This window comes from Myotis daubentonii, chromosome 5 (assembly GCF_963259705.1).
Source record: "Myotis daubentonii chromosome 5, mMyoDau2.1, whole genome shotgun sequence".
Classification (NCBI taxonomy): Eukaryota; Metazoa; Chordata; class Mammalia; order Chiroptera; family Vespertilionidae; genus Myotis; species Myotis daubentonii.
The window spans coordinates 35,766,889-35,779,574 of NC_081844.1; the positions used below are offsets into that span (position 1 = coordinate 35,766,889).

The 12,686-nt window shown below is 43.3% G+C and overlaps 1 protein-coding gene and 1 non-coding gene across 2 annotated transcripts in view; one reads left to right on the forward strand and one right to left on the reverse strand.

Annotated features, from left to right (window-relative positions):
- The first annotated feature begins 1,578 nt into the window (after positions 1–1,578).
- The window catches only part of EXTL3 (exostosin like glycosyltransferase 3), a 116,039-nt gene continuing 104,931 nt past the window's right edge, over positions 1,579–12,686 (forward strand). Inside the window, exon 1 of the mRNA XM_059697581.1 lies at positions 1,579–1,715. The gene's annotated coding sequence lies outside the window, so the exon portion shown is untranslated. The remainder of the gene's footprint in view (positions 1,716–12,686) is intronic.
- LOC132236320 (small nucleolar RNA SNORA1) lies at positions 9,831–9,966 on the reverse strand. Its single transcript, XR_009453261.1, has one exon. It is a non-coding gene; the product is annotated as a small nucleolar RNA SNORA1 (small nucleolar RNA).

Below are 12,686 nucleotides of genomic sequence, written 5' to 3' on the forward strand. Positions count from 1 at the left end.
AGACAACACATTTCTGTTGTTTGCTACCCAGTTTGTTACATCAGCTGTAGTAAACGAATACACTGTCCAATAAACAGACTTTTCTTTTGTGCCCCACCAGCATTTGCTGACAAGTAAAACTGTCATGGTCTCTAAAACCTTAGAACATTTTTTAGGTACATTTTTTTTATTATTTTGAGGGGAAACTGAAATATCGGAATGCTATCCAAAATTAGAAATAGTCCCAACAACTTAGAAATGTTTGAAAAGTTATTTAATTAAAATAAAAGAATCTTAAGCCTTTCAACTTAACCTCTTACAACTTCCCTATTTCCTTCCAGCAATTCCACCCCTAGGTGGCTCAGTTGGTTGGAGCATTGTCCTGTACACCAAAAGGTTTGATTCTTGGTCAGGGCATATACCTAGGTAATGGGTTCCATCTCTGGTTGGGTCTCGTATGGGAGGCAACCAATCGATATTTTTCTCTTGCATTAATGTTTCTCCCTCTCTTTCATTTCCCTCTCTCTCTCTAAAAAATCAATAAAAACATATCCTTGGGTGAGGATTTAAAATAATAATAATAGGGGTGGGAATGGCTGGCGGGGGAGGGTCAATCGGGGTAAAAGGAGACATATGTAAAACTTTAGACAATAAATAAAATAATAAATAAAACACAGTAAAATAATCTTAAGGCACATTAAACTCTAAACTATTTACATTGCTCCAAAGTTTCTTTTTACATTTGTCAACACGTATACAGTGTTATCACATACTTGGAATCATTGGCTATGTGCTTTCTTGTGTTGTGTTTTTCATTTAACCTTATTTGATAGAAATATTTCTACATAGTGATAATGTTCATAGTGTTATTTAAAGAGCAACATATTATGTTTGTGCCTTTCACATATTATTAGTCATTTGTTATTTTCTAATTATTCACTATGAACATTTTCGTATAATTTATCTTTTTTTTTTTTTTTTACTTCTTTTGAACTTTCCTTCAGGTATATACCCAGAAGAGAAAGTCCTGGATTACATAGTGTAGTACTTCCTGTTACATATTAATCCATTATTCTTTTAACTAATTGAGCCTGTGGTTCCACCAGAAATAAAACTAAGTGTGCAGATTTTTTCCTAAATCTTGACATCATTCAGTCTTACATTTTAAAAGTTTTTTTTTCCTTAGTTTAAAAAGCTTTCCCTCGTCTAAAAGTTGCTTTAATTTTATACTTATGTGGGAGGTGGCCCCAGGCACTTCTAAAGCACCTGGTTTATTTTTATATCTTACCGAGATGTGAGCGTTTTGCAACAAATGCTGGTCCCTGCAGTTGCCCTGAGCGGGCAGTCAGCCTTCCCCTCTGAGCGGCACCTCTCCCGGTTCCCGCAAGTTCGCCCGCCGCGGGGCCAGGGCTCCCTTTGGAGCTGCGCCCACCAGGGGTCAGCGCAGGCTCAGTTTTAGGCTCCGCTTCCCACAATGCACCGGGCTCTGTAGTCCCCGCGTCGGGCGGTGACGGAGCTGCGGCTGGGCGGCCGAGCCACCGCAGGTTTGCGAAGTGCGGCCGGGCTGCCGAGGGGCGGGGCGGGGCGTCCCGGGGGCGGGGCCGCGTGGGGCGGGGCCAGGGCCCGCCGCCGCCGCCGCCGCCGCCGCCGCCGTAGTCCCTCCTGCGGGCAGCAGCAGGGGTTCAGGTCGCGCCCTCCCCAGCAGCGGAGACCGCGCCACCTGGCGCCGCAACAAGGTAGGGGGTGGGGTTGGGGGCGCTGCGTGAAGTCTCTTACTGGTTGTGCAAACGGGAACGCCTGAAGCGGCTGAAATTTCGAGCCGGGGCATCCCGGTTTGGTGGAGGGAATCTGTTCTAGAACTCTTTTGTCTGCGCTCCTTTCTCCCCGTTCCTTTCTCCAGTCTCTGCTGGGCTCTGGGAGCCTGGTTTGGGAGCTGGTGCCGGGTGATTTCAAGCTTGTGGATGGAAGCACGCCCCGCAGTGGGGTGAGCCTGTGTGAGAACTTGTGTAGGTGCGGGCTGGGCTGTGAGGACTCGGGAAACCAGAGGTCGGTCGGAATCCATGTCGCCCTGGGGGCGAGGGTCTGAGCCCAGCTGTTTCAGGGACTTGAGTGAGTGGCGCCTGGCGCGAGTCCCGCCCGCGCCACCCTATCAGGTGGAGGCCGTCCGGAGATTCAGGCTGGTGGGTGCTCTCAAGTTCTCATGGACCCAAACACGCCGTCCCCAGGACCCCTCTCCAGGACGCTGCTTACCAAAATCCCTTGCTGCCAACCCTCCGGAGCCCCTCCCAGCTCGGCTGACCCTAGTTTGGGGGTTCCACACTTAGAACTTTTCAAAAAGTTCGGCAGACGGGAGCCCTGGAATCTGGGGCAGCCGGGAGAGCTGAGGTCGCCGGTGTTTGTCCTCCGCAGCTTGTTTTGGGCGCACTGCCTGGCTCCCTCGGTTCGACCTCGCTTCCTGTTCCCCTAGCACCCCTCGGTGGTAATGCCGATCCGCAGTAATCCCAACCGGGAAGCTCCAGGCTGCAGGTCTAAGGTGACGCCACCTTTACCCGCTTCCAAAAGCTCAGAAGAGAGGACTACTCCGATCTCTATCCCAATGTAGAAGAAGTTATATTTTTAAAGGTACATTTTTCTTTAAAACCCTCACCATATAGATATTCATTTCAGTATATTCGTATCGATGGATTTTACATGTGAAATCTAAGCAGTTTCTCTTATTGCTTAGTGATAAAGGTTATAATTCGGAACACTGCCTGATAAATTCGTCAGGTGAACATGATTCTGATGAATAAATTAGCTGTAGTTAAAAGGCAGAAGACAGGAAATCAGGCAAGCTTGCTTGCAAAAACATTTCTACTGTTAAGAAGAGGTTAGATTAAATTATCTTTATTGTTCCTTTCAAATGTAAAATGCTGGACACACCTCTTGACTTGAGATAGCAATCATATATAAGAAAATTCTTTCAAATTATTTTAAAGTGGGGATTATCACCTCACGTATTCCCAAGGAAAGAATCTAGGAGTTACATATTAGGATTCCAAATCTTTGTTAAGTAGAATTTCTTAATGGTCCTTTTTTTAAATATATATATCTTATTGATTTTTTACAGAGAGGAAAGGAGAGGGATAGAGTTAGAAACATTGATGAGAGAGAAGCTTCAATCAGCTGCCTGATGTGCCTACAACCAAGGTACATGCCCTTGACCGGAATTGAACCTGGGACCCTTCAGTCCCCAGGCTGATGCTCTATCCAGTGAGCCAAAACAGCTAGGGTTCTTAATGGTCCTTAACTCCATCTCTGGGTACTTTCATTCAGAAGTGTCAGTTCTCTAACAAAATACGAAATTATGAATTGCTTATTATGTATAATATTTTCTATTTGGAAAATATTTTCCACATCTGACATTAATATTTATTTAAATGCATTGTGTATTTGTGAGTAAAAAAGCTAAACCTTTAAAAGATAAAAAGCAAGAAAAAAATTGTTGCCTGGCCAGCATTGCTCAGTGGTTGAGCGTCGACCTATGAACCAGGAGGTCACGGTTTGATTCCGTGGTCAGTGAGGGGTGTGCAGAAGGCATCAGTGATTCCCTCTCATTATTGATGTTTCTATTTCTCTCCTCTTCCTCTCTGAAATCAATAAAAAAATACTTTAAAAAATTGTCTTATCTAGTAGACATCCTCAGTTAGTGGAGATAAATGAAAAAGATAAAACTAAAATCTAATAATTCATGAATAGAAAAAAACACACCCATAGTAACTGGAGGGTGCTGTTTGAAGCTTAAAAGAAACAGTTTAAGAGCATGTTAAAGTTAACATTGCCTAGTAGATTGCAAGCATCAGTAAGCCCATAGCCTCAAGAGATTCATGTAGAAAGATGCTAACACCCATATGAAGAAATGTATAGACCAGTGGTTCTCAACCTTGGCTGCACATTAGAATCACCTGGGAATCTTTTTAAAATCCTGATTTCTAGGCCTCGTCCTCCGGAAATTCTGTTTCTTTGTTATGGGGTGAGGCCACAACATTAGTAATAAACAATTTCCGGAGGACGAGGCCCAGAAATCAGGATTTTAAAAAGATTCCCAGGTGATTCTAATGTGCAGCCAAGGTTGAGAACCACTGGTATAGACAAATTCATGGGCTCCCTAAAAATAAGTGGAGCAGGTGTTTCCCACATTAACTGTAAATACCATGCACGTTGGATTAATTTAAACTGTTGGCCCATTGCTTTTACAACCTTCCAATTCCTTTATTATTTCAAAAAAGGCACAGCTGGCACAGTTCTTGCTGCTGAAACAGGTAAACTAAAAAACAATAACAATTGACCTCTAGCCACAGACTGGAGTTCACAGGAGTTAGCACAAACAAACAACTCATAGTTTACTCACTGCTTGAGCAGATACCTACTGAGTGCAAGACTGGACTCATTGCGTTAGCCCACTCCTCATGAAAAATAGCCATGGGTATGATTTCTGATTGGGGGCTGTGTCATCAGAACCATACAGCTAGGGGCCTAGGATATTTCTCAGCATTTCTCAGAAGAACTGTGAAGACATGAGGAGCTCAAATGAAAAACACACAACTTATTTTGGAGGAAGAAAGGAATAAAGTACCTAGAAATATTTCCCCTTTGGCTTCCATCTTTAAGGTGCCAGTATTTAAAAAGCTGCTTATTATATTATGATACTAATTATAACATTAACTAATTATCACATTCACAAAATCATGGAGATAAAGTGGCAAGAGATGAGGCCTGGAAAGATAAGAAATAAGATTAAAGAGAGAGATAGGAGTCAGATCACAGAAGGCCTGGGAAGGGTGAGAGGAGCCACTGAACACTTAGTGGGAGAGTGACAGGATCAGAGCTGCTTTAGGTAGCTCACCCTGAAGCCTGAGTGAAGGATAGACGTAAGAGGCTAGGAGACAGGAAGAACTGTTAGGAGGCGGCAGCAATGATTAGGAAAGAAATTATGAGGGCTTAGCATTTACAGAATGCATGACCAGTTTCCGCTTTCTCATACATTATTTCATTTGGTTTTCATAACGGTTCTTTGCAGCCAGCAGGTTAATATTCACATCTTCATTTTGTAAGCTTACCTCCGTGCTTAGTGATCATCATCCCTGACCTTTATAAAAAGCACTATAAATTAGGTATTATTAGCCCACTTTACGGACGTCCATACTGAGGCAGGGTAAGGAGCAGCCCTAGGTCCAGTGTCTAGTGCAGGACTCATTTTGAATAGCAGGAGGGTCCTGCTCCTCTAAAGAATGAGGCAAGACAACCCTTCTAGGCAACCCTATACCCTGAAAACACCTCTCGGGTCAGCATGGCAGTAAGACCGCAGTGCCCAGGAAACACTTCCATCTCTGCAAGAGTCCCATGGAACAAAACAGTGTGGTGGTTCCTCAAAATAGTGACCATAGAATTACTGTGTGATCCAGCAATTGCACCTCTGGATATATACTCCAAAGAAGTAAAAGCAGGATCTCAAGCATATCTGTACACCAATGTTCGTGGCAGCATTATTTACAATACTCAAAAGGTGGAAACAACTCAGGTGTCCATCAGTGGAGGAATGGGTAAACAAGATGTGGTATATCCATACAATGAGCTATTATTCAGCCTTAAAAAGGAAGGAAATCCTGACATCTGCTACAACAGATGAACTTGGAGGACATTCTGCTGAGTGAAATCAGCCAGTCACAAAAGGACACACTGTACAATTCCACTTTTGGTCACATTCATAGAAATGAAGAGTAGAACGGTGGTTGCCAGAGGCCAGGAGGCGAGGGGAATGGGAAGTTGCTATTTAATGGGGAGAGAGTTTCAGTTTGGAAAGATGAAAAGAGATACGGAGATGGATGGTGGTGATTTTTGTACGATAATGCTTATGTACTTAATGCCTCTGAACTGTACATTTAGAAATGGTTAAAATTGTAAACTTTATGATATGAACAGATGACCTAAGTCCAGGGGCATGTGATAAATTAGTGAGCAGGACGACCAGGAAATTCACTGTGGGGAGCCGGCACGGCCATGGCATACTCATGCCAGCTCAGCCTGGTTCAGTGACCCTGAGTGGAGGTGATGAAAGGCTTAGAAAGGATAGACAAGAGAATGAAAGCTGGGTCTCAGTGGGACGCAGCTCCTCTGATGGAGGGCGCCCACAAGCTGTGTCTTTATTTTATAGTAGATGCCACGAGGCAAAGTAAGGACGTGATCAAGATGTTTACAACATTCTCATTGGTTTCAATTCTACTCAACTACATGCACCTGAACTCTATCACACAGGCACGTGGGGCCACGTGTCCGGACCATAGGTTCAAGCTCACAACTACAGCTGTTGGCTATAATTGTGCTGGGAAGGCTCTGCCCTCCAAGCTGGGACTTGCACATAGCAATGAGAGGACTGTGCCTCTCCTCAGTCCAAGGCTTGAACCTGTCCAAACACTGTAGCTGCGCCCCATAATTCACTCTAAAAGTGAAACACATCCCATGAAACCCGCCCAAGAAAAGGATGCTAGCTGGATGCCTAGAGGCAGATCGCAGACGTGTCAGGCTGGAAGGTACTGGAGACACCATTTAGTGACATCTCCAGTTTTACAGAGGAAAACAGTGAGGCCCAGAGTTATCGAGCGATTTTCCCAGAGTCACAGAGCAAATTCAGGCAAAGGGAGAGTTCAAAGCAAAAGCTTTGGGCCAACAGACAGAGGTGGTTTCCTTATTTAAGCGGATAGAGAAACCAAGCTTTCCGTCTTTATCACCCTTGATACAGCAGATTCATAGGCTTACCAATTACTGAAGAAATTTGAGTGCTTAGAATTCAGTGGCTGGTTGCTGGCTTTGTCTAGGTATTTAGGGGAAAGTGGTGATGAGTTAGAGTTAGTTCATTCGTCCATTCATTCTCAGATATTCGAGGGACCGTGTTGTGCCAACTATCCTCTCCAGTTTCCAGTGTTTCCGTCTAGAAACAACTGTCTGCCAGCCTTACTCTAGCCGCTCTGCCAGTCACCCTTGGACATCAGCTCTCAGTTATGTCTCCTGGAAAGGTGTTAGGAGAACAGGTAGAGTCGGAGGGGAGCTGATATGAGGTCAAGTGGCAGGGTGTCAAATGCCGAAGGGAGTTGTGATTCCAATGAGGAAGCCGCCCAGAGCTGAAGGATTCTCATTAGGACCATGTCTAGGGCTACAGGTGCAGAAGGCTTGGAGTCCTGCTCATGTAACTCACCCTTGGCACAGACCAAAGGTGGGGACTGCCTGGCGTTCCTAATGCCTGCATGGAGGATCAGAGTGATACATGCAGGCAAAGAAAGGGGAAGAGATATAGAAGACAGTGCAGTGTAGGAAAACTCTGATTTTTGTGGAATGACATCCCCATCTTGTGGCCTCTAAGGAGAAAGCCAAGTTGGCTCTTTACAACTATGTTCAAATTGTGAATAGAGGCCCCCCCCCCCCCAACCACACACACTTTTAAAATTCTCACCCGAGGATTTGAGAGAGAGAGAGAGAGAGAGAGAGAGAGAGAGAAACTTTGATTGAGAGAGAAACATCAGTCCATTGCCTGCCGTATGCACCCCAACCAGGATTGAACCTCCAACCTTTTGGTGTATGGGATGATGCTCCAACCAACTGAACCACCAGACCAGGGCAAGCCCCTTTTTAAAAAAATCCAATATCTCCTGCTGCTTCTAGGAGACCTGGGGTGTAGGATGCAAGGTAAAACATAACTTGCAAAATAAGGCACTAGTTTAGTAAAACAAGCACCATTTGAAACCATTTAAGGAGAGGCGCAGCAGGGAAAGCGCAATGCGTGGCATATAGGAGACACACACAATATATTCTAGCTAGTTTTAAAATTATAAAACATAGAAGCGGTCATAGCAGTGAAGTAGAAATAGATCCTATCAGGCAGCTGAGATGAGACATTTTGGCATGGAATTTAGCTTTAGATTTCTTGGAAGCCACGATATAAAAGGAAACAGGTTTTCTTTTCTGACGAGATAAAATATACAGATTCAATTATAGAGAGACTTTTTTTTTTCTGGATCTAAATTCAAGGAAGGATTTATCACATGGGCTCCCTTGAATATAATTTTGAAGCTATGTACAATATCTTTAGTAACATTTTATGGACAACTCTAAAAACGTCATGCAGATGAATGGTTTTTATGCAACAGCACTCTTCTTACCTTTGGCAGAAAGCATCTGCAGTTATCACGAACATGTAAAGTATTTTTCTGTTAGAATGCTGCAGGGGTAGGATTCTGGGAGTGTCACTTGCAGGAAGTTACCTAAGTATGAGTCAGAAGAACCTGGAAACTCGGGCAGAATAGGATAGCCGAGCGGGAAAAGGTCTAATTGCCTATTGAGCTCCGTCATCTTGACTGTTCTCATGGGGCGAGAGGATCCCTTGGCAGGAAACAAGAACTAAGTGGTCCAACAGGCACTTAAGCTTTGAAGCAAGAATAGAGTAAGCCCTGTGCTACTCTTGTCACAAGATGGCAGGCTCTAGGGGCATAAATGCCTGCTGCTGCTGGGTAGGTCAGCAGTTCACCACTAGCCTGTGAATGTGCTGCAGATAAACAGGTTGTGCTGCAGTGGGAAGGTCAGGGACTTTGAAGTCAGATAAATCTGGTTCTACTCCTAGCTCTGCTACTTAATAGGCATGTGATTTCACAAATGACTTCATTTTTATGATCCTCAATAGGATGTTAATATCTACCTTGTATGAGTCATTTTACTGATCAGAGATAAGATATATAAACAATTAAAAAAGTAATAGTAGCTAACAATCAATGATGCTTAACTCAGATGAAGCATTATGTTAAGTACTTTACATGCATTATTTCATTTATTCTTCAAAGCAGCTCTCTGTGCTACATACCACCTGGCACCTAGTAGATGCTCGTCACATGGTATAGATTGGTATTACTTGTATCAGTTATAATAATGAATTGATCAGGTAAAAGGGAAAGAGGCCATCTTTGCCCTGGGGATTAGTGTCTAGAACAGGAGTCGGCAAACTCTAGGTCACTGGAAACATCTGGCCCACTGTTTGTATACAGTTGTTGAGCTAAGAATGGTTTTTACATATTTAAATGGTTGAAAAATAAAAAGAATAATAATATTTCATGACATATGAAAATGATATAAACCCTGACCTGGTAGCTCAGTTGGTGAAAGAGTCAGCCCCAATACACTAAGGTTGCAAGTTCAATCCCCGGTCAGGGCACATACAAGAAATAACCAATGAATGCATAAATAAGTGGAACAACAAATCATTGTTTCTCTCTCACTCCTTCTCTCTCTCTCAAATTAATAAATTAAAAAAGAAAGAAAATGATATAAAATTTGAATTTCAGTGTCCATAAGTTTTATTGGAACACAGCCATAGCCTTTTCACATATTGTCTGTGGCTCCTTTCTTGATACAACAGCAGAGTTGAATAGTTGTGACAGAAATGGGCCCGCAAAGCCTAACATATTGACCGTGTGGCTCTTTATAGAATGTATTTTCTGACCCCTGATCGAAAATAAACCTCCAGGGCTCAGGGCAGCTGCAGAGCACAAACTAAGCCAACCTCAGTGTAAGCAAGATGGCCCAGAGGTGAGTTATAGAGATGGGATCCAGAAGGAGCAAAATTCCCATGGGCCTCAGTTTTGGGCCCATGGACAAAAGATGTGGTAGGCTATATCAGGGCCAACACAGACAGGTTGAGGAGCGAGAGAGGGCATGGGCTGGACCATCTATTTACAAACTCTTCAAGCTCAGCAAATCTGGGATTAGAACTTATTGAAGAAGCAGGCTCAGAAATCTGGTCTCTGTGAGTTTGTTTTTTTGTTTGTTTTTTATGTTACAGATCTCATTGTCACCACTACAATAAAGTTACTGTGATGGAAATATAACCTGTGTTCTCAATGCAGCCACATTAACAATTTCTGGACACCATGAACAACAGTGTCCATTTTCATCTAGAACAGGGGTGGGCAAACTTTTTGACTCGAGGGCCACAATGGGTTCTTAAACTGGACCGGAGGGCCGGAACAAAAGCATGGATGGAGTGTTTGTGTGAACTAATATAAATTCAAAGTAAACATCATTACATAAAAGGGTACGGTCTTTTTTTTTTTTTTTTAGTTTTATTCATTTCAAGCGGGCCGGACCGGCCCGCGGGCCGTAGTTTGCCCACGGCTGGTCTAGACAAGTGAGAAGGGACCAGACCAGAGACCATATGGCCTAAGAACAGTTAAGTTTAAACTTTAACCTGGCCCAGGTGTGAATCAATCATTTTTCCCCCAGGCTAGCTGAGATAAGATTAGAATGTTTGGAAGAGAATTTTTGCTAAAACACAAAGGGAAAAGTAAACAAATACAAACTAAAAAGCAAACATACAAAGATATAAAAAGAACAGTTAGCAAGCCTCATTCTAGATCAGCCGTGGGCAAACTACGGCCCCCAGACCGGATCCGGCCGGTACCCTTTTATGTAATGATGTTTACTTTGAATTTATATTAGTTCACACAAACACTCCATCCATGCTTTTGTTCCAGCCCTCCGGTCCAGTTTAAGAACCCATTGTGGCCCTCGAGTCAAAACGTTTGCCCACCCCTGGTCTAGACTCATCCTCTGACTGCTCCCTGCCCTCCCTATGCTACATTCATGCTGTGCAATTACAGCCCCTGGGAGTCCGCCTATTCCACATCTTACGTTTTTTATACTCTGCTGCTCCCTCTGCTTTCCAGTGTTACCCTGCTGCAACCTTTTACGGCTAGGGTTCAGGATCTGAAGAAGGGGCCTCGCACAAAACACTAGACAAAAAATATGAATTTAGAAGGCATGGGGGGCCAGGTGGAAACCTCTCTCTAGTGGAGAAGCTCACTGACACCTTGGACCTGTCAGCTTTTATTCACTTGAATACACATTTGCCCTTTAGGAATGCATACAGGCATGTCAAAGGTAAAGTTTGGTAAACAGTAAAAGAATTATCAGGTTAGGGAATTGCCTTCAGCCATTGAGCCCACAGCAGGGCAATATTATGCTGGTTTTCAGCCCTGCTGAATATCAAAGTCCATTGGCCTTCCAATGGGTCTTTTTGCATTTATGCTAACTACTGTTGGTGTTAGCCTCTGCATTACACATCTCCCCTGCCTGGAGAAATCCTCATTCTTCAGGCCTGCTGAAATGTCAGCTCCTCAGTGAGGCTTTCCTGGAAGGGATGATCCTATCAACATCTTTGCTCCTCTACTTGCTATCACAGCACCTGTCACTCTATTGGCATCCATTGTTGACTCCTTCAAGGTTAGGGATGATGTAATCTTAGCACATCCCCTCGCTTTGGGGACATGGTAACCTAAATGTGTGAAGACTGAAAAAGAGAATCAGTACCCTGCAGGGCCAGGAGTGATGAACTTTCTAGCTCAAGAACCTGGAAATGATAGGTGAGAAGTGGGGCAGATAAATAAAAACCCATGCAAAGAAGGCCTAGGATGGCAAAGTTCCTGCCTGGGTTTCTTATTTTGTTTGTTTTTCCCTTATGAAAAATGTTGGATAATTCAATAGGAAATATTCTCTAAAAGATGACACTATTCTGAGTATTCATGTCATGCTTCTCTGAAGTAGATATAAAACTCTAGAGTCATAGAAACATGGAACAGACTGTCATATCCCACAGGGAAGGCGGGGAGGGTGGATGGGTGGGAAGAGATCAACCAAAGAACTTGTATGCATATATGCATAACCCATGGACACAGACAATAGGGTGCTGAAAGCCTGGGGTACAGGGCGGGGGTGGGCTAGAAGAGCTCAGTGAGGGGAAGTAGGGGACATATGTAATATTTTCAACAATGAAGACTAAAAAAAAATACATTGCAATTCAAAGAAGACATTTTAGGAAATGCCGAGACAATATGGTCCAAACACTTTGTTGTTGTTGAAACGAAATGTAAGGATAGAACTTGAAAATACAGAATGGGGCAAAAGTAGGTTTACAGTTGTGAGTACTTGAAACATGGTTTATTCTTGTATTAGTTATTAATTAGCTATTGTATTTGCCATACAAACAACTGTAAACCTACTTTTGCCCCACCCTATATTCATGACTAGTGGCCAGTAGATGAGATCTTTCAAGTGCAAATGTCTCACATGAACTCTTATCACTCTCGATGGAAACTTGAGAGTCTTGACACTGAGAAGGACCTTATCTAGTAGCCTCTTGGTGTTTGGTATTTGCTCAACCCGAGGGCTGTATCTGCTCTTAAGGATTTGTTGCTGGTAACTTTGATCTCTGAATTGGATGACCACTGACATCTCAAAGTGACAGTTTGAGTCTTGTTTTGTTTGTTAAAACCCAGATTCATGATTTCATGCTAGCCTGCTGAGTTTCATCGGCCACGTTGGGCTCTGCCACACCATTTGTGGCTTATCTTCATCAGGTTGGCAGTTTGCTGTGCAGAAACGTTGAGTGTCCCATCAGCAAACTGAGAAGTTCCCCTTTTATATCAGTAATGAAAAATATGAAAATGTACTAACACTTTTCATTTATAAAAGAGAGCTTTTATAAATCAGTGTCAGGATAATCAAACATTTACACACAGATTCCATCTTTTCTTCGGTTTCCAAGATCTTGGTAAAATTGTGGGATGGTTTTTGTCATTGGGTGGGCCCTCCTAGTTCCCAGCCAATTCTTCTGTATTTTTCTAGTCTCT